Here is a 20,001-nt window from a genome sequence, read left to right on the forward strand (position 1 = left end):
ATGTCATTAGTGTCTTGGGTAGGAAAGAGAGATGTCAATTTTCCTAGTGCGAGTCTTAGATTATGGTGCAGTCTCTAAGGGTAGTATATACTTATTTACTTATTTTCTAGTATTCCTGACCGATCTTTTTTCCACCCAACCTTGCTTAGCTTTCAATAAGGCTAGCTGCTACCTAATTTACTGAGGCTAACAGTGGCTACTTTCCACAATGGCTGTGCTCTCCCTCCAATGTCATAGGCGTCATGCCTCTGAATGCCAGTTGTCTGGAATCACAAATGCATACCCTCCAACATTTTTCTGATGAAAATAGGAAGGTCCCATTCCATAATAATGATTTTACTATTTATACCACACACATCTTACTAGGTTGCCCCAGCCCACCCTGGGTGGCTTCCAACATATATAAAAACATAATAAAACGTTAAACATTTTTTAAAAACCTTCCCTATACGGGATTGCCTTCAGATGGCTTGGGGGTTCGATAACTCCATACGCTCCAACATTTCTCCAATGAAAATAGGGACATCCTAAGGAGAGGTGGATGGGACGCGGGTGGCGCTGTGGGTTAAACCACAGAGCCTAGGACTTGCCAATCAGAAGGTCGGCAGTTCGAATCCCCGTGACGGGGTGAGCTCCCGTTGCTCGGTCCCTGCTCCTGCCAACCTAGCAGTTCGAAAGCACGTCAAAGTGCAAGTAGATAAATAGGTACCGCTCCAGCAGGAAGGTAAACGGAGTTTCCGTGCGCTGCTCTCGTTCGCCAGAAGTAGCTTAGTCATGCTGGCCACATGACCCGGAAGCTGTACACCGGCTCCCTCGGCCAATAAAGCAAGATGAGTACCGCAACCCCAGAGTCGGTCACGATTGGACCTAATGGTCAGGGGTCCCTTTACCTTTACCTTTAAGGAAAGGTGGAACATTCCAGGATCAAATCAGAAACTGGGACGGTTTCTCTAAATCAGGGATGTCCCTGGAAAATAGGGACACTTGGAGGGTCGGCAACTGGAGAGAGTGCTGTAGATGATAGATAGATATAGATAGATAGATAGATGATAGATAGATAGATATAGATAGATAGAGATAGATGATAGATATAGATAGATAGAGATAGATGATAGATGATAGATATAGATAGATAGATAGATAGATGATAGATAGATAGATAGATGATAGATAGATGATAGATGATAGATGATAGATGATAGATAGATAGATAGATAGATAGATAGATAGATGATAGATAGGTAGATAGATATAATAGCAGCATGGGACCCTAGCTCAGCTGCAGAAGACTCTCCAGTCAATCTTTGGCATAATCAGTTCTTTTAAAAGGCTCAGGTTTGAAGTGGTAAACAAAAGCCCTCTCAGCTTAAGACCCCAAGGAGCTACTGCCAGACAGAGTACAGTGGTACCTCGGGTTAAGAACTTAATTCGTTCTGGAGGTCCGTTCTTAACCTGAAACTGTTCTTAACCTGAGGTACCCCTTTAGCTAATGGGGCCTCCTGCTGCTGCCGCGCTGCTGGAGCACAATTTCTGTTCTCATCCTGAAGCAAAGTTCTTAACCTGAGGTACTATTTCTGGGTTAGCGGAGTCTGTAACCTGAAGCGTATTTAACCTGAAGTGTCTGTAACCCGAGGTGCCACTGTAGGTGTCACTGAGTAGATGGAGGCCTATTCTGAGGTCTCATTGCTCCTTTTTTTCAATATAGTTGGAAGAGCTTGAGAGTCTTAATCTCAGGGTTGTGGGTTTGAGCCCCACATAGGACAAATGATTCCTGCATTGCAGGGGGTTGGACTAGATGGCCCTTCCAGCTCTACAATTCTATGATTCTGTGATTCAGCTTTTCTTTCACTGATGAGGTTGAAGCTCAAGTACAGTGCAGGCTGAGCCCCTAGACATGTGATTGCTTGGTTCAGCTTTCAGCTATGTGGCAGACTTGGACCAGATGCTGCTTGCAGAAGGTGAAAACGTAAGGAAGCTGCTCAAATTGGTTTCTGCTGCAAATTAATTCTTAAATTAGAATGCCCTTGAGGCCTGTTTCTCTTTGGGGAATCTTGACTTCACCATTGCTAATAAATAAATAAGTGGTGCCACAATGCTCATTTAGTTTTGGGGTGGTTCCCCCCCCCCCCCCGTAAATAAAATGTGATGTTGTTTATTGATAAAAAGTATTTCTGTATTGCCATATCATAAACTATCTGGGCAATTTTCAATGATAAAATATAAAACACTGCTAAAAACAATGCAGATAATCATTAAATTGACTGGCTTTCTGTACTGACTGGCAGCAGGTCACCATGAATTCAGACACAAACCCAGAGTTAGGTTAAAAGGAAACAGAGTCACCCAGGACATCAATGGGCACGTTTTGCCTGATATTGCATATCTGGGTTTCTTTTATTTTCCTTCTTATGGCTGTGGATTTGACAGGTCTCAAACTGCCTTGTCTCCACATTTTGGCAGTCTTGGAATCTGGATTTTACACCTTTCAAGAACAATTCTCTCCCTCTTGCTTCCACCCTTCCTGCACATTATCCTAAAACATTTCTTTCTTCTTTCTTTCTTTCTTTCTTTCTTTCTTTCTTTCTTTCTTTCTTTCTCTCAGAAAGCCTATTCCCAGCTATGAAATGGGAAGAGTTTTGCCTTACACATCTCCCCCTGAAGGGTTTAATTCCTTAATGCATTGTGATGAACAGATAAGTTCTAGAGCTGAGTTTCGCTTATCCAGAAGTTTAATGGGACATGCCATCTTTCTAGCCCAAATAAAGAGCAAGCACACTTGGTCCTCCTGTATGTTGGGTGTCATGTGAGTGCAAGGAAGAATGTGGATGTCAGAGATGAGCCAGCAGTAAATCATACTGTGCAAGTTAGAGTTAACTCATTATTAGCAAAAACACAATCAATACAGGAGTGTCAGGCCTAATGAGCACATCAATTCATATCTGGAAGGTATCATCCCCATGAAGCAGATGCTGAGACTGAAGGTTCCCGCCTCCCCATAGCTGGCCAGTTGCCTAAGCCCCCTCCTCTCCAGGGTTTTCTCCAAGCAATCAAAGACTGCTTCTGTGCATCCTCCACTCTTTTCATACCTCTTGTGCTTCTAGGAGACAAGGAGGTAGAGGTGTTTGCAGGTGTCACAGCAGGAGGGGGAGACACCCATGACTCTTCACCAGCCTGACTCATCTCTGCCTCTTGACTTCCTCTCCTGCTTCAGCTTCTTCCTCTGATTCTGGACTCCTCTCTGCCACTGACTATCCCAGCTCACTAAGCCCTGTTACCTTTTCAACTTCTGACACCTTCTCCTCCCAGTCTTCACCCACTTCTCCTCTGACCATTCATCTTCATCCCACCAGCAATACCTGGGCTCTGACTCATCTTCCCCTGGGGGTTCCCCAGCTGTTTCCTCCCACCATTCCTCTGCGTCCAACCAGTCCATGACAGTGGACCACCACAGTTAATATGCAAGCTCAGACTCTCTTTCAAGGACAGTTGCCTGATTGTGTCTGATAGTATCTTATAAGCATTCACACCCCTAATACATACTCTCAACCTTCAAAAGGACCCTGCCTAATTGCTAACTGGGGGCAGAACATCCCCAATATAGACTCTTATTTTTAGCACATTCAGCTGTTTTAACAGTCTTCCTAATTACCGCTGTTCTGTCAACTGGCAGATGATGAGTTAGATCTTCAGGTATTAAACTCAGCTGAGATCTAGATTAACTTTGAAGTTCAAGCAGTGAGCGCTGCACGGCTGCAGAGTGGCACATAATTTTGAGCTTGATCCATAAGCTGCAGAATGAAAGCCGCGGCATAGAACACCTCGGGCCACAGAAATTATTCTGCCTGTGAATCTGAAACGTACGTGTCATCCTCAGACAGATGAACAGATCAGCTTGTCCAGGCCTAAACTGTGGCTAAAGGCTGTTTATGATGCAGAAGAGGGTTTGGGCAGCTAATTTTTTAGAGATAACTCCACCCCGAACCCTGCCAGTTTCTTCTCTTGCAATAAAGAAAAATTAAATGCAATACTATACTAGTCCACATAAATGACAGATGAACTTGTTTCTGAACTGTACCATTTCAGAATGCAGGTGGGGAGAATCACTGCACACACACACACACACACACACACACTTCCCTGTACATTTAAAGCAAGGTCAGGAAAAGGTTTTGCCACATGCCATGGGTGGATAGGACCAGAGGCAAAAATGATCAGAGCAACAAATGCCAATTTTACCTTTGTACAGTAATCTCATTTCTATGCACATACTTAGGGATGCAGGTGGTGCTGTGGGTTAAACCACTGAGCCTTGGGCTTGCTGATCAGAAGGTCGGCAGTTCGAATACCCGTGACGGGGTGAGCTCCTGTTGCTCAGTCCCTGCTCCTGCCAACCTAGCAGTTCGAAAGCACATCAAAGTGCAAGTAGATAAATAGGTACCGCTCCGGTAGGAAGTTAAACGGCATTTTCTGTGCGCTGCTCTGGTTTGCCAGAAGCGGCTTAGTTATGCTGGCCACATGACCCGGAAGCTGTACACCGGCTCCCTCGGCCAGTAAAGCGAGATGAGCGCCGCAACCTCAGAGTCGTCCGTGGCTGGACCTAATGGTCAGGGGTCCCTTTACCTTTTTATGCACATACCCCTGTTTCCTTCCCCCAGTCAAGAGAGAGGCATTTCTGGGCTTCAGTCACACATTCCAGCCAGGAAAAAATACTCCATGTGCAAAGTAGGGGCAGTGAGGGAGGCAGTCTGGAAAAAGTCCCAAGGGCCAGACCACCTGCACCCATATGAGCGCAGGGGCTGACACCATCTATCTGCTTCCTCCTCTTTAGTTTGTGTTGCCCTTGTAGAACTCAGCAAGAGGAGGAGAATGGAACTACTCATTTATTAAGAAAGGTTGCAGCATTTGGGATTTTATTTTATTAGTTTAGGGAAAAGGTGAGTAAGAGGTGATGTGATAGATGTTTATAAAATGATGCACGGCACAAAGAAAGTGTTTTTCTTCCTCTCACACGCCACTAGAACTCATAGATATTCAATGAAGCTGAATGTTGGGAGCTTCAGGACAGATGAAAGAAAGGAGCTCTTCACTGACTCCCAGAGGAGGCTGTGATGGCCACCAGCTTGGATGGCTTTAAAAGAGGATTAAACAAATTCATGGAGGAGAGGGCTATTGTTGACTACTAGTCATGCTGGCTATGCTCTTTCATGAATGGAGGTGGCAATGCTTCTGAACACAAGGTGCTGGAAACCATAGAAGGGGTCCTGCTTGTGGGCTTCCCAACTAGGGCAACTGATTGGCCACTGTGAGACCAGGATGCTGGGCTACATGGGCCTTCTTAGATTCTTATGGCAACACTGCAAATTAGTTGGCTCAGCCTGTCATTGACTCTGCTTTATCACTTGTTGGTCTTCTGCCCAACCAGTCCTCCCAGCAGGTGATGAGAAGACCTCTGTCTGAGGCCCTGGAGAACCTGTAAGAGTGGATTGCTGAACAGTCTGCCCTGCTTCAAGGCAGCTTTGTATGCCCCACATTGTTTCCATACCTTGCTGTCAAGCTTTGAATTGCAGCTGCCACAGATACGGTTATTTTTTTAAAAAATTTTTTGCATTAGATGCATTTGCCACTCAGATGACGCAATTAATTTTCTTACTTGAGACTAAATTGCCGCAGGCCCATTTAGATTAATTTAATGAACATCTTTATCATGCCTTTTATCTGAAGATCACTCAGATACAACTGCCTCTGGATTGAAATTCAAAATCCTATCTGGTGGCAAAACCGCAGCATCACGATGCCTTGTTGCGGAATGGTGCCCTTCAATGATGAATCACGAAGCGTGCTTTATTAGCATGGTTTATTCAATTTGTTGATGCTAATAATAACAACTCACAGCATTTATATAGCACAGCTCAAGTGTTCAACACGCCTCACATATTGTATCTCACAGATCCTTATGGCATCCTTATGGCATAGCTCTGGGAACACAGGAGAGAGGGTAGGCTTGCCTGCCTCAGAGCTATGCATGGTATAGAGAAAGTGGACTGTTGGTCCATTCTGGAAGCAAGCTGGATGCACTGTGGGCCATTGGCCAATCTTGCATTATGAAACTCCTGCTTTTCAACTGATATACTGGAATGTTGTGCTAAATTTCATTCACATCAGTGGGCATAGTGTGACACATCAAAGAATGTCATTGGACAATGACACTACTCCCCCACCATTTCCACACATACAAGTTTCTGTCCCCCATATGAAAACATGAAAGAACTGTATGCTAGTATGCAGGCCCATATTTTGCCATTTTACTCTCATGATATTCCAGGCCACGAGGGCTGCAAAGGGATTTTTCTAGAATCAAACTACATAGAAATTAGCATTAAACATGCACCATGTTCCATTAGTTTTCTAGAAGTGGCTTTTATGCCATGTGAAACTTTAGGGAAACTTTGGAGAAGTGGAATAAACCAACTTGTGAAGTTTTGAATTCATGGAGATCCAGGGTGGAGTCATAGGATTGTGGAGTTGGAAGGGACCCCAAGGGCCATCTAGTCCAACCCCCTGCAACTCCTGCAATGCAGGAATCTCAACTAGATCATCCTGTTAGACCTCTGTTTAAAATCCTCCAATGAATGAGAGTTCACTAAAATCCAACTAATGAATGAACTAAGTGAGTCTACTCTGAATAAGCTTAGCTGAATACCATCCCCAAGGAATCTGAATATTGGAAGATTTAGGATGAGCAAAAAAAGGTACTTATTCACATAGCATATGGTTGAATTTGCTCCCACAGAAGGTAGTGGCTGTCAACTTGGTGCCAGAACACCTGCTTTGCATGCAGAAGATCTCAGGTTTGCTCCAAGGTTCAATTAAAGTAGGGCTGGGAGAACCTCCTGTCTTGAATCCTGGGGAACTGAGCCAGTCTGAATAGACAACACTGAACCCGGTGGATGAATGGTCTTACTCAGTGTAAGGCAGCTTCCTGTGTTCATTAAAAATCATAGTTCATAGAAGTGCAGAGTTGGAAGAGACCATGAGGGCGCTGCAATGCAGGACTCTTTTGCCCAGTGTGGGGCTCAAACCCAAGGCCCTGAGATTAAGAGTCTCATGATCTACTGACTGAGCCACGCTCCACCTCATCCCATTTCCTCTTTTTAGAAAAGGGGAAGAATCCTCCAAAATCTCATCTGTTTCTGCCTGTTTGTTTTCCAATCTTCTTCCAGCAGGAGTTTGTGATTTGATGTGCATGTCTGTGTTGTATTTCAGCTTTTCAGTAGCATACCTGTCATCTGTGCAGCTGCGCCTATCACCTGCTATTCTGCTTAAACCATACTGGATTTAATTATCTCTCCTTACTCCCCACTGTGATATATTTGCTGCCATTTAGGCTGCCTCCTGCTGATAAGATTGGCCTTGAAGTCATTCGTTCTTTTTCTTCTTTTGCCAAGGTCCTGGCCAGCTGTCTGCTGCTATGGAAAATAAGAGGGCCAATCCCAAAACAGTGCTTCACTCCAGGAACGGGAAACCTTTGGTCCTCCAGATGTTGTCGAATTGCAGCTCACAGCAGCCCCAGCAATTGTGTCCAATGGCCAGGAATGGTGGGAGTTGCAGTTTGGCAACACCTAGGACACCATTTTTTAAAACCAGGGTGTGGGTGTGTGTGCGTGTTGGAAATGGACAGGAACTAACATACATAGAGAATGTCCAGGTTGATCTTATGGCTATTTACATACAAGGAAGTGTGGGATGTAATCCACTGGGAGCAGTCAAATACAACATTCCTTGTTTTGCTAGAGTGGACATGCAAGGGAATGTTTGGTCCAGACAGTCGAATCTTCCTGTTCCTCCTGGGCTGGAGCATCCTTCCTCTTGCATGTGACTAGCAGGTGGATGTGCCCTTTCCAGACCTGCTAAAAGGCCAAGGCATGCTGCCACTCTCTCTCTTTTCCATCTTCTTTTCGTCCTGTGAACTTCCTGGAATGAACCGCTGGCAGCCAGCCAAGCAGTCCCCCAGGTCGTCTTCTTTATCATCCTGTTAGTATAAGTTTGTAACTTTAAGCCTTAAGCCTGCCTTCAGGGATCACACTGTGCTCTGCCTGATCGTGAGTAAACTTTCTCTCTCTTTTTGCTTATGAATAAGACAGTGGTGTCTTTATTCTTTTAGGAGGGATTCAAGGGGTCTTACCAGGAAAATATTAGAACACATTTCAATCTGGACAAGCCAGATTGAGTTGTGTATTGTTTTAAGAAACTCACACGAGTTTGCAACTAGTTTTTTACTGTGAGAGAAGGGAATGTAATCTCTGCTAAGTAAAGGAACTTGCTAGTGTAAGCTAGGAAGGATATTAATAAACAATATATCCTCCTCTGCCACCCTGAACATTCCCACAGGAAGTCCCATTGTAGGGGAGATATGTTACTCAGAGGTAGATGTCAGAGGAGGGGAAGCAGTAAATCATACCATGCAATCTGGAGTTAACGCTTTTTTAACAAAAACACGATTGACACAGGAGTGTCAGGCCTAATGAGCACAGCAACTCATCTCCGGTAGTTCTTGCCCCTATGAAGCAGTTGTGGAGACTGAAGGTTCTCACCTTCCCACAGCTGCCTAAGTCTCCTCCATTCCCGGGTCCCTCCCAAGCATCTGAGACTATGCTGATGTGCCTGCCTTTGCTCCTCCCTCACCACACCTCTTCTGCTTCTGCGAGACCAGGGGGGAGGGGAGCAGGATAGGGAGACACCTGTGCCTCCTCACCAGCCTGCCTCATCTTGGCTGCTTGTCCTCTCCCCTCTCCTGCTAATTCTAATTCAGAGCTAATTCTAATCTTGTCTCCATCCTCGTCCCTGCTTAGTTCCAGGGGAGACAGCACTGTGACTAAGGAGGAGAAAGCTGATTGGTGCTGTTGCCCCCTGAACTGTTTGCAAGTAAGAAGGCAGACAGTTGGGATGGCAGGATAAGACCATTGTGTTGCCCTGGTAGACAAGCTTCCACTAATTATTAGTTTTTTGAACACCGCTTTTAGTGTTTTTGTGAAAGGAAGTCTCTTAATCTCTGGTGCAGCATGAAAGGAAGATGGAGATCTTCTTAAGAGGAGTTTTTAAAACGTATCTCACTTTGTGTCAGGTACAAATATTAGAAGCCTTTCATTAATGGAAAGAGACATTGTTTTGTAAAAGGAAGCATTTCCAAATGCTTCGCTGGATAGAGGTTTTGATAGAACTTTGATGTTGGCTTCATGAGAAATATAATTCCTTCGTTAAGTCTCGACAGAAGCAAGTGCATTGCTGTAATTGCTTTGTTAAGCCTCTGAGAACGCAGAAATTAATATCGTCAGCAAGCAGCTGGAGCTGAAACAAAAAAACCAAAGATCATTATGCTACAAAGCTAATGCACTATTTCCAGCTTCTTTGCTTTGACAGCTAAAAAAGGGGGGTTGGAAATGGACCATGTTTTGAACAGCGATGGAGCAAGATACAGACTCTTGTCCAGTTGAAATGCCTCATGTCCATTTAAGGCAAGTGGAGATCCTTTGGGATCAATTCGCCTTGATTTTTGTTCACAACCCACTACCATTGGACTTGGGATCCCTGGGGAACTTGGTTTCCTATGGCTCCTCCTTGTATCTGAAACACTGCTGTTTTCAGCTGTCTTCTAGGTGCCTTGACAGAATAAGGCAGGCATGGTGGCAGGTGAGAAGGAAGTGGTTGCTGCTGTCAGTATCAATGCTTCTACTGATGTGCCCACTCCCAAGGAAATTTGGGGGAAGGGGATGGGGAGGTAAGCATCTGGGATCATGGTGCTGCAGGTACTGAAAGGGACATTACTTTTCTGGATCTGGAAAGAACCCAAAAAGACTTGAGAGTTTCTTTTAAGCATTTATTTATTCAGTTCATAGCATTTATATAGCACTTGATTATAAAAAACAAACAAGCAAACCAACCAACCAACCAACCAACCTTCAAAGCAGTTTGCAAAACAAATAAAACAATAAAATTTATCACTAAAACAAGTTAAAAACAGCTATTTAGAGCATTCAAAAATAACTTAAATAAATAATTAGCTAAACACACATCAACATTCTACATAACTGGGTAGGATTGTCTAAACAAAATTGTTTTTAGCAGGCGCCAAAAGACTACAGTCAAAGGCAATATTATTATTAATAATAATAATTAAATTTGCACACTGCCCTTCATACGAAGATCACAGGGTGGTTCACAACAAAAATATATAAAATGAGAACACAGACACATTTAAAAGGGCATAGAATGTTAATCAGCCAGAGGTGGCTGGTTATAGAAAACCTTTTTGCCTGGCACCTAAAGATTATGCAATGAAGGTACCCGGTGAGCCTCCCTGGCGATAGCATTCCATAAACGGGGAGCCACTGCAGTAAAGGCCCATTTTTGTGTTGCCATTCTGGATCTCCCACATATCAAGCACACAGAGAAGGGCCTCAGGTGATCGTTATGTGATTTTTCTGAATATTAGTTGCTGGAACCCACAGGAGGGGAGAGTGCTCTTGTGCTCAGGTCTTGCTTGGTTTTCCATTGGCTGGATCAGGCCAAAGCAAGTCCATCTAGTCCAGAATACAGTTACCATGGTGACCATCTAGATGCCTGTGGAAAGCCCTCTAGTAGGGTTTGAGTACAACAGCACTCTCACCTCCTGTGGTTTTCACCAACTCAGAAGCATTATTGCTTCCATCCATAGATGGATAGCATAGCCATTGTAGCCAGTAGTCATTGATAGCCTTCTCCTCCATGAACTTGTCTGATCCTCTTTTAATGCCATCCAGGTTAGTGTCCATCACTGCCTTCTGTAGAAGGGAGTTCCATAGTTTAACAAGGTGCTGGGTGAAGAAGGAGGTTCTTTTATCAGTCCAGAATCTTCCGATTTTCAGTTCATTGGATGTCCACAACTTCTGGTGTTATAAGAGGGAGAAAAGCATCTTTTTATCCACTTTATCCAAGTCTTGCATCATTTTATAAGTTTCCATCATGTCACATCTTATATTTTTCTCTGAACTAAACTCTCAAATGCTGCAGCCTTTCTTCACAGAGTAGTAATTCCATCTTTGGAAAGGTGGTGTGATTATATTCCCTGTAACACACCTCTCCTGCACATGACTGCACTCTCAGCCCAAGTGGAAACATGAGCTAGCTTGGAACATGATGTCATGCTTGCTAAGTTGCATTACACCCATGGCAAGATTTTTTGAAGGTAGTGGCTGAAGCTCAATATTAGAGCATCACCTTTGCATGCAGAAGGTCCCAGCAGAGGCAGTTTTAGGATAGCATGACCGGCCGCACTGGGCACTGTGTTGCAGGGAGTGCCAAAACAATGCTGTAGAAAATGTTGTGTGAGAGGTAAGGGGAAACAGAATTTTAGCATCACACAGGGTGCCGCTGCTGAAATTTGAGAGCCCAAAGTCTGCCACTGATCCCAGGGTCAATCTCTGGCAGCTCTAGGTATGGCTATCTGAAACCTTGGAAAGCCATCGTCAGTCCGTGTTGACAATACCCAGATGGACAAGCAGATTGCCTCAGTGCAAGGAAGTTTCCTGTGTTCCTATAATAGTAATAACAATAATAATTTATTATTTATAACCCCCCCCCCCCATCTAGCTGGGTTTCCCCAGCCACTCTGGGCGGCTTCCAACAAAACATAAAAATATAATAATTCATCAGATATTAAAAGCTTCCCTAAACAGGGCTGCCTTCAGATGTCTTCTAAAAGTCAGATAGTTGTTTATCTTTTTGACATCTGATGGTAGGGCGTTTCACAGGACAGGTGTGACTACCAAGAAGGCCCTCTGCCTGGTTCCTTGTAACCTCACTTCTCACAGGGATGGAACCACCAGAAGGCCCTTGGAGCTGGACCTCAAAGTCCAGGCTGAATGATGGGGTTCGAGACGCTCCTTCAGGTATACAGGACCGAGGCCATTTAGGGCTTTAAAGGTTAGCACCAATACTTTGAATTGTGCTCGGAAACGTACTGGGAGCCAATGTAGGTCTTTCAAGACCGGTGTTATGTGGTCTCAGCGGCTGTTCCCAGACTGGTGCCGCATTCTGGGTTAGTTGTAGTTTCTGGGTCACCTTCAAAGGTAGCCCCATATAGAGCGCATTGCAGTAGTCCAAGCGGGAGATAACTAGAGCAGGGGTCCCCAAACTAAGGCCCACGGGCCGGATAAGGCCCAAGGGACTCGTTTATCTAGCGAGACAGTCTGCGGGCAGGTATTTCTTTTGGGAGAAGATTGTTTTGTTTTATTTTATTTTTAAATCACAAGTACAGACTGGCAGTGGTTTCTCCATTCCCAGAGATGTTCTGTTCCTTTCTTCATCATTTGCTGGCTGTAATTTGATAGTGTTCTGCTTGAGTTTAATGCATGTAATATGCTAAGAGCTGGGAAGGTAAGTGGAAATAAATAAATAAGTGTAAGAACGCTTTCTGTCTGCTGTGGATAACAAAGAATGGAGGCAAATTACAGCCCCAGGAAAGACATGAAACCATGCTGGCTCCTGCAGATGATAAAAAAGCAATAAATAAAAATTGTACACCTTGCGTTGCACAAGTTGAGGTTCTTTGCTTCAAAAGGTGAAGGCTTCTCCTTGTGCCTCTTAGCAGAGAGAGGATTTTATCATTATATATACATGACTATCTATGTGCGATAAGCCCCAGATATGACGCGATTTATTTCATTTGGCATTTCAATTCCTCTCTGCCAAGTTAGGTGTAATTGTGTAGACACGGTCACTTTTAATTTTTTATGGGTTTGTATAATGTACGATTAAGGGTGGCATGTAGGGGCACCAGAAAGTATCACTATCCACTTTTCACTTTAATTTTCTTTCGGCAATTCAATAATTCATCTTAACTGGATGATGAATGCCAGCATGAGAGTATACGATGGGCACACTGGAGAGAGAAATGGGTTTCTGCAATAGTGCCTTAAAGCCAATAGCGACTTTGGAAGACATTTTTGTCTACTATCAGTTGAATAGCTGTTTTAGTAACTGCAGCTTGCATATAATGAGCATAGATACGTTATTGCTTGCTGTCCTATATTTCTACCTTCCCCACCCCTCCATCTGAGGTTGCCTTAATAAAGTGAACAAGAAAATGCTTGGGATGGACAGGTAGGATGTTTCTGCCCTTGATTTGTAAGCAGGCGAAGCATGTTTTTGACACCACCACCCATAGCATCATCACAAGTTGTGATGGGAAGAATGTTCTGCTTATTGATTTGAACACATTGAGAAGCAGCTTAGGAAACAAATGAGCCTGAAAGTTCAGCAATACATTCCTCTGGGCTGGAAAGCAATCTGGAGTTACATCACAAAAGTCAAGGCAGTGTGGATAGCCCATCAGATGGGTAAGCCATGTGATAGCGCCTGAGGCAACATCTCCAAAGAGCAATGTCAGATACTATTCCCAGCTGTTGGAGTGAGGAAGGGAAAGGGAAGCTGGCACAGTGCTTTTCCTTATAGCCTGGGACAAAGTCAGAGGGCTGCACCCATGGTTAAACATACTTGGACTAGACTTCTGAAATTAATGGGAATGGCTGACATAGGTCACATCCACATGGTACAGAGAAAACACTATTATATCCCTTTAACAGCCATGGCTTCCACTCTGAAGAATCCTGGGAGCCACAGTTTGCTAAGGGAACAGAGTTGTTAGGAGACTCCACCCACAGCTACATTTTCCAGCACCCCTAACACAATACAGTGGTACCTCGGGTTAAGAACTTAATTCGTTCTGGAGGTTTGTTCTTAACCTGAGGTACCACTTTAGCTAATGGGGCCTCCCACTGCTGCTGTGCCGCCACCGCCACACGATTTCTGTTCTCATCCTGAAGCAAAGCTCTTAACCTGAGGTACTATTATACGCTTTAAATGTATATGTGGCTGTGACCTTAGATCTTTTAATTCTATCAGGTCTACTCTGAGTACAACTCACCTGATTACACAGCAGAAATTCCAAGCCATAGACACACATACTTTCCAAACTTCCATAGGGATGCATGTGTTTGTAACATCGCTCCTTGTGACAAGGGTCACAGCTTGGGAACCCCCGTTTTCTGTAAGTAGTGCTCATGTGCTCTCCAGTGGTTTGCTCCTGCAAGGGTTTTCCAAGGGATCTGATGCTTGCAGGTTCTTTTTCTTGAAATTTAAGAATGTTTAATCTCACGAGAGGTATGTTTCTCCTTAGTACAGACTACAAAATATGAAAATAAAATCCCAACTCTCCTTCCCTCTCCAGGAAGGATCAAACCAGTTAAATTTGCTGAAATCCAACCTGTGATTTCAGTAGTTTCCATTTTTCAAGGTTATCAGTAAAGTATTTTATAAAAGGAATGCCATATTTCAACAAAATTGTCTACATCATATTCAATGCATGTAATCTCTTTGTTAATTCTTTCTGAAACAGCAATACACAGTACATTCTGTTTCCAACAAGAGATACACAGATGTTCCCGTTCTTTCCAATTCTGCACCACTAGAAGGTATGATGCTACTGAAAGAAAAGTAATTACACAGTTCTTTATAGCAAAGGTCAGAGTGCCCTTCTTTAAAAATAATTAACAATCCCAAACTTGGGGTATATTCCACATGCTGGCCTGTAATAGAGTAAAGAGCAATCCACTTAAAACTCAAATTGACATTTGCTTCAACTGACTGCTAAAGAGTAGGTTTTCATGGGGAGCGCTCCGGGACAAAAAAACTTAAAATTAAACAAACACTTGGACATTGTACTTTTAAGTGTGGACCTGTGTCTGCAAAGAGCAAGGCAAAAAGTAAGGGTGGATAAACCCTAACTGTAAATCAAAAGTCCTCAACATTGTTTAGTATTCTACTGCAGTGTGAAATGAATGTTAGAAAGTGGGGCGTAAATGCCACCATTATAATCAGCAAAATAAGCCCCCTCCTGAATGCACACTAAGTGCCACATCTGTGCCTCTGTTCACCAATGGAACAGACCCTCACGCTGACCAGAGGATTGCAATGGATTTCGTCCAGGAAGGAGACAACTAGGGGAGGTGGACAACAACAGGGACACCCATCCCTCTGTTCTCCTTTATTATATTGCAACCCCTCTTTCATGAGATTTTTACCATTCCAGGCTGACATTCACAAATTATTTAATGATCTCATAATGGGTGCTAAGGGCACCAGCCTTCCCTTTGTAATGTCACGGGCCCTAGGGTTGCATGACAGGCAGGCTCTGACATCTAGATTAAAGCTAATTGCACTTGCAAAATCCATTAACTTCTTGCAAAACGAATGTCTGTGCCCGGATATGTTTTGGACCTGCAGAATCGACTTGCTTTGGCTGTGATATCAGATCTCAGAAGAATAGATGGGGCTGGGTCAGTTGCAAGCTCTTATCTGCACATAAAAGTCCGGCTCCTTTCATGGTATGAAGTCGTTTAAGGCATTTGCTGTATCGGGGATGGATTAACAATGAAGCGTATTGAGAGAACTGCCTCCTAAATTATATCTCTGTATATATATCTCTGTGTGTGTGATATATGAACATCAAGTTGCTAGTCCTCAGCATTATGTACAGAATCTTAAAAATCCCAGGTCAGATTGTGGATACTCCAGGCCCTCAAATGAGATTGCCTTGCTGCAAACCCTTTCTGCTCTAAAAAGTGGACCCCCTCCCCGGCTTTTGAGTCAATAGTGCAGTCATGAGCTGAAAGCAACATTCTTTCCCCCATCCTGTAAGCACAAGAGCCACATATTGGCAATGATAGAGCTGAATGAAATTCTCCTTCAGTTGTGTTTCGTGGTGAACAGATTCACTCTCCTGTTAATTCAACGCCTCATCGAAAGCCTCCCTGCCGTCATGCCGTACAAGAGTGGGGGAGAGAGATTTGATCTAGTTTGATTCATTGATTTTCCCCGCCCCTAAACCTCTTTTTACATCTGTGTTATGTAATTCTGAATGTATTTTATTCTGAGCAAAGTCCAATTTAGACTCTGACATGTCAAATTCTGTTTGAGGGGGATTTTTTTGATGGAGAGAGAAGAAAATATTCTCCTGAGGGATCTGATTTTTTTGAGGGGGAAGGAAGAGCAGAAATATGATAATGTGATGGGAATAAGACGTCTGTTCTGCTAATTTGAAGACTTCTCAATGTGGCAGAAGGAGGTAGCAGTGTGAGAAGGCACTCTTTTCTGTTCTGCCCTGCATTTGTTGCACATAGCAGTGTTTCCATTCCGCTGCAGTTTGCACACCACCCAAGACTATGTTAATCGACTTGCGGTTGACTGTGATGAAATTATGTTACATAATTTACATAATTTGATTGGGTGGATTACATTGCTATTCTCTCATTCCAGACCATTTACTTCAGTGCAAAGGAAAGAACGATCCAACCAGGGGGTGGGGAGTAATTAATTGCTTCTTTTTTGCACTCTGAAAGCAACATCAGCAACTGTTAGTACAGTGGTATCTCTGGTTACGAACTTAGTTCATTCAGGAGGTCCGTTCTTAAGCTGAAGCCATTCTTATCCTGAGGTGCGCTTTTGCTAATGGGGCCTCCCACTGCTCGTCTGCCTCTGGCGCTTGATTTCTGTTTGCATCCTGGGGCAAAGTTTGCAACCAGGAGCAGCTACTTCCAGGTTAGCGAAGCTCATAACCTAAAGCATTCATAACCAGAAACATTCGTAACCAGAGGTACCACGGTACTGATCATTTTCACCAAACTGATTTCCATCTTGAACATGGGACGAAAAGATGGGCACTGGAAAATACATTTTCTGTTCAGGCCATAATTCTCCAGCACCCCTAGCTACAAATGAGGGGTGGAATGGTCAAAGTTTTCTGCAATACAAAGAGAGACATTTCTGACATTTTTCATGGAAATTCTTCAAGTTTCATTGCAAGCAAAAAAGGGGTTTGCTATTAACTTAGAGCTCACTTCACTTTTTTAAAAAAAGAATTCTGTGTCAGAAAGGAGGTAGTACTTTGTTCCTATGACACCGAGTGGGTAATTATTTTTTTTTTTTTTTTGGTAGGGTATCAACCATTTTCTCTATAATTTTAAAATTAATTTTTAAATACATGCCTGCAAACTTTCTTCTGGGCCTTTTGGGAGTCTTTCAGTTATTAATATTCTCAGAACTTTCGGGGTAGGAAGAATCTGAGCCCAGCGTCTTTTTCAACTTGGGTGGGCACTTTATTTGAATGTCACACTAACTTTTTCTTTTAAAAAATAAAAATAAAAAAGTCAGCTTTAATTGTTCATTTATACGGCTGAGTTAAAACGGAGCAGGCAGGAGAGAGAAGCAAGGAATGCCTTGGAGCATTTCTAAAGGAAGAACTCCAGGACATTCTGTTCTTAAGTCCAAGACGCTCTTCTGATCTTGTAGCATCATTGAATAAGGATAAGTGGTGTTTTTTTCCCCCTTGCATTTCATGGGCATTACGTTCTTTTCCCTCTCTCATAACAGTAGCATTCAACATTCAATGTAGCTAGGTGTTGGAAAATTCAGAAAGTGTTTGTTCACACATTGCAAATTTGAATTAGGGACATTTCTCCTACTGTGTGGGCCACCAGAATGAATGGCTTTAAAAAAGGGATGAGACAAATTCATGGAGGAAATTATAGGAGACTTTCTCCTTTGTTTTGGTTGTGTTGGTGGCTACTAGTCAAGGTGACTTTGTTCCACCCCCACTGTCAGAATACTGTCTCCAGGAATCACAAGTGGGGAAGTTTGCTTTTGTTCTCAGGTCCAACTCGCAGGCTTGCCACAGACATCTGATTGGGTACTGTGAGAAAAGGATGCTGGACTAGATGGGCCGTTGATACAGCTCTCTCCTGATATTGTTATGGGATGTCAGAAAGAGAGAGAGTGGGGAGAGAAGGGGCTCTGTCCTCCTTGCCCAACATGCTATTCACATCAACAGATTACATCCAAGGAACTGCAGCACTTCCCTGGGTTTAGAGACAGGTCAAGATCTCTCTTGACAGTTTTTGAAGGAGATGGCTATCAGTGCCTTGGGAAGGCAACCCTCTCCCTAACATGGCCCCATTAGGAGCTGGGGGCAAGTATGCATGCAAAGAGAGAGCCATGCACAGTTTGGCTGATGTAGAACCGAGAGGAGTATTGAGACGACTGAAGCCTGAAAACACCTTAAGGGAACAAGGCCTCACTCTGGAGATCTGGCATGAAGTAGGGTACATTCACACCATTTGTTTAAAGTGTTATAATACTACAGTAAACAGTCATGGCTTCCCCCAAGGAATCCTGGGAGCTGTAGTTTGTTAAGGGTGCTGAAAATTCTTGGGCAACTGCTATTTCCCTCCAAGAGCTGGTTTAACAGTAAATCCCTCTTCCCTGAGAATTCTGGGAATAGTAGCTCTGGGAGAGGAATGTGTTTGGAGTGTGTGTGTCTTTTAGCAAGTCTCAGCACCCCTAAGAAACTACGGTTCCCATAGTGCTTTAAGTGTATGGCCTGAATGTGGCCTACACCTAAGCCTTGTAGGAGCACGCATGTGATTTGCTTTCACTTCTGCTCTGCTTATGGCATGTAAATATTACAAAAACACTGCGCATCTCCAGGGTGCTCCCTCCCTCCCTCATCCAAAGGAAAGCAACCCTAGAACATGATAGCCATCAGGGAAATGGAGAACATACTAAACAGAACACCCCCAGGACTTGCTTTTTCCACAGAGAAGCTTATTGTATCTTAGCTGCTGTTGTTGTTTCTTTAAAAAAAGATATGATTAGGAATTTAAGTGGGTGCGTCATTTTTATTATCTATGTCAATCAGCAGCAATGGCAGTTTATATATCAGAGGAGTAGCCCTTCAAACCAATGCAGCTGCTTTGATGAGGAACTGATTTCTTGTGCGTATCAAGTCCCAAGATATGTTGTTCCTTCCCTCATCTCTCTCCACTCCCATCAAAATATTGTAGTAGGATCTGTAAGAATGAGAGGGAATAGATTTCCCATGAACAGCATGGATGCTCATATGACTTCAAAGTTCTCCCTCCTAAACATGACAGATGTTTCTTACCTCACTCTTAGACGGAGATCAACTCCCTGTTGGGAGACACATGTATTTGGTATAAGGCTGCCAGATCTCCAAGTGAAAGGCTAGCTTCAAATTATAACATAGACACTTGTGGGGGGCGGGGGCTGGGCTGTCCTTCTTCGCTCTTCTCTCCCAACTAACTTCTGTCTCCAGGACTCACCCCATGACATCACCAGTGGCCTGCCCCCCATAGCTTCACCAGCGGCCGCTCCTTAGGTCTGAGGTCTGGACCTTGAAATCTTAGGGCCTGGGGTTCTCTTGACCTGGCAAGGTATGAAGTGCGAACAGGATGGGAACTACATAGTGGTATCCAACTAAAGTGTCCCATCAGTGCAGGAATTTATGCTTGTGCAAAATAACTCTCCTCTCTTTCCTCCCTCCACCCCTCACGTGCCCCATGCCCTTCCCAGTTCTGCTCTGGAGGCTTGAGGCAACCCCTAGGACAGATTTGGGGGAATGCAGAGGAAAGAGGAAGGCGGTCCCATTGCACAAGAGGAAACCCTGGAGTTTTACCGTATTTTTCGCCCTATAGGACGCAATTTTCCCCCTCCAAAAATGACGGGGAAATGTGCGTGCGTCCTATGGGGTGAATGCAGGCTTTCGCTGAAGCCTGGAGAGCGAGAGGGGTCGGTGCACACCTGCTGCCCAAAGCCCGGGGCGCGCTGAAGCAGATATCCGCAAGCCTGGGGAGCCCGCGGGAGTTGGGTACCACAATCAGGAAAGGATGGATAGATTCATTCCTGGCCTGTATTGATGTTGAATTGGTTCTTTCAGAAGTGCATGCCATCTCATTTCCCAGCACTGGTGCAAGGCACGGTGCCGCCTGAGGTGAAACAAGCCAGAGATGCCCCCTTCTCACTGCTTAACTTCTAGCCCCCTTCTCTCTGTTTTGCTCTGAACTACTTGGAACTTTTAAAGTGTTTTTCATAGAATGTCCCAGCACCCTGGAA

At 44.0% G+C, this 20,001-nt stretch overlaps 1 protein-coding gene across 6 annotated transcripts in view; it reads left to right on the plus strand.

Moving 5' to 3' along the window:
• Positions 1-20,001, plus strand: part of FGF13 (fibroblast growth factor 13) — a 226,775-nt gene that overhangs the window by 49,259 nt on the left and 157,515 nt on the right. The window lies entirely within an intron of this gene.

The sequence above is a fragment of the Podarcis tiliguerta genome (genome assembly GCF_965153285.1).
Source record: "Podarcis tiliguerta genome assembly, chromosome: Z".
NCBI classification, from domain to species: Eukaryota; Metazoa; Chordata; class Lepidosauria; order Squamata; family Lacertidae; genus Podarcis; species Podarcis tiliguerta.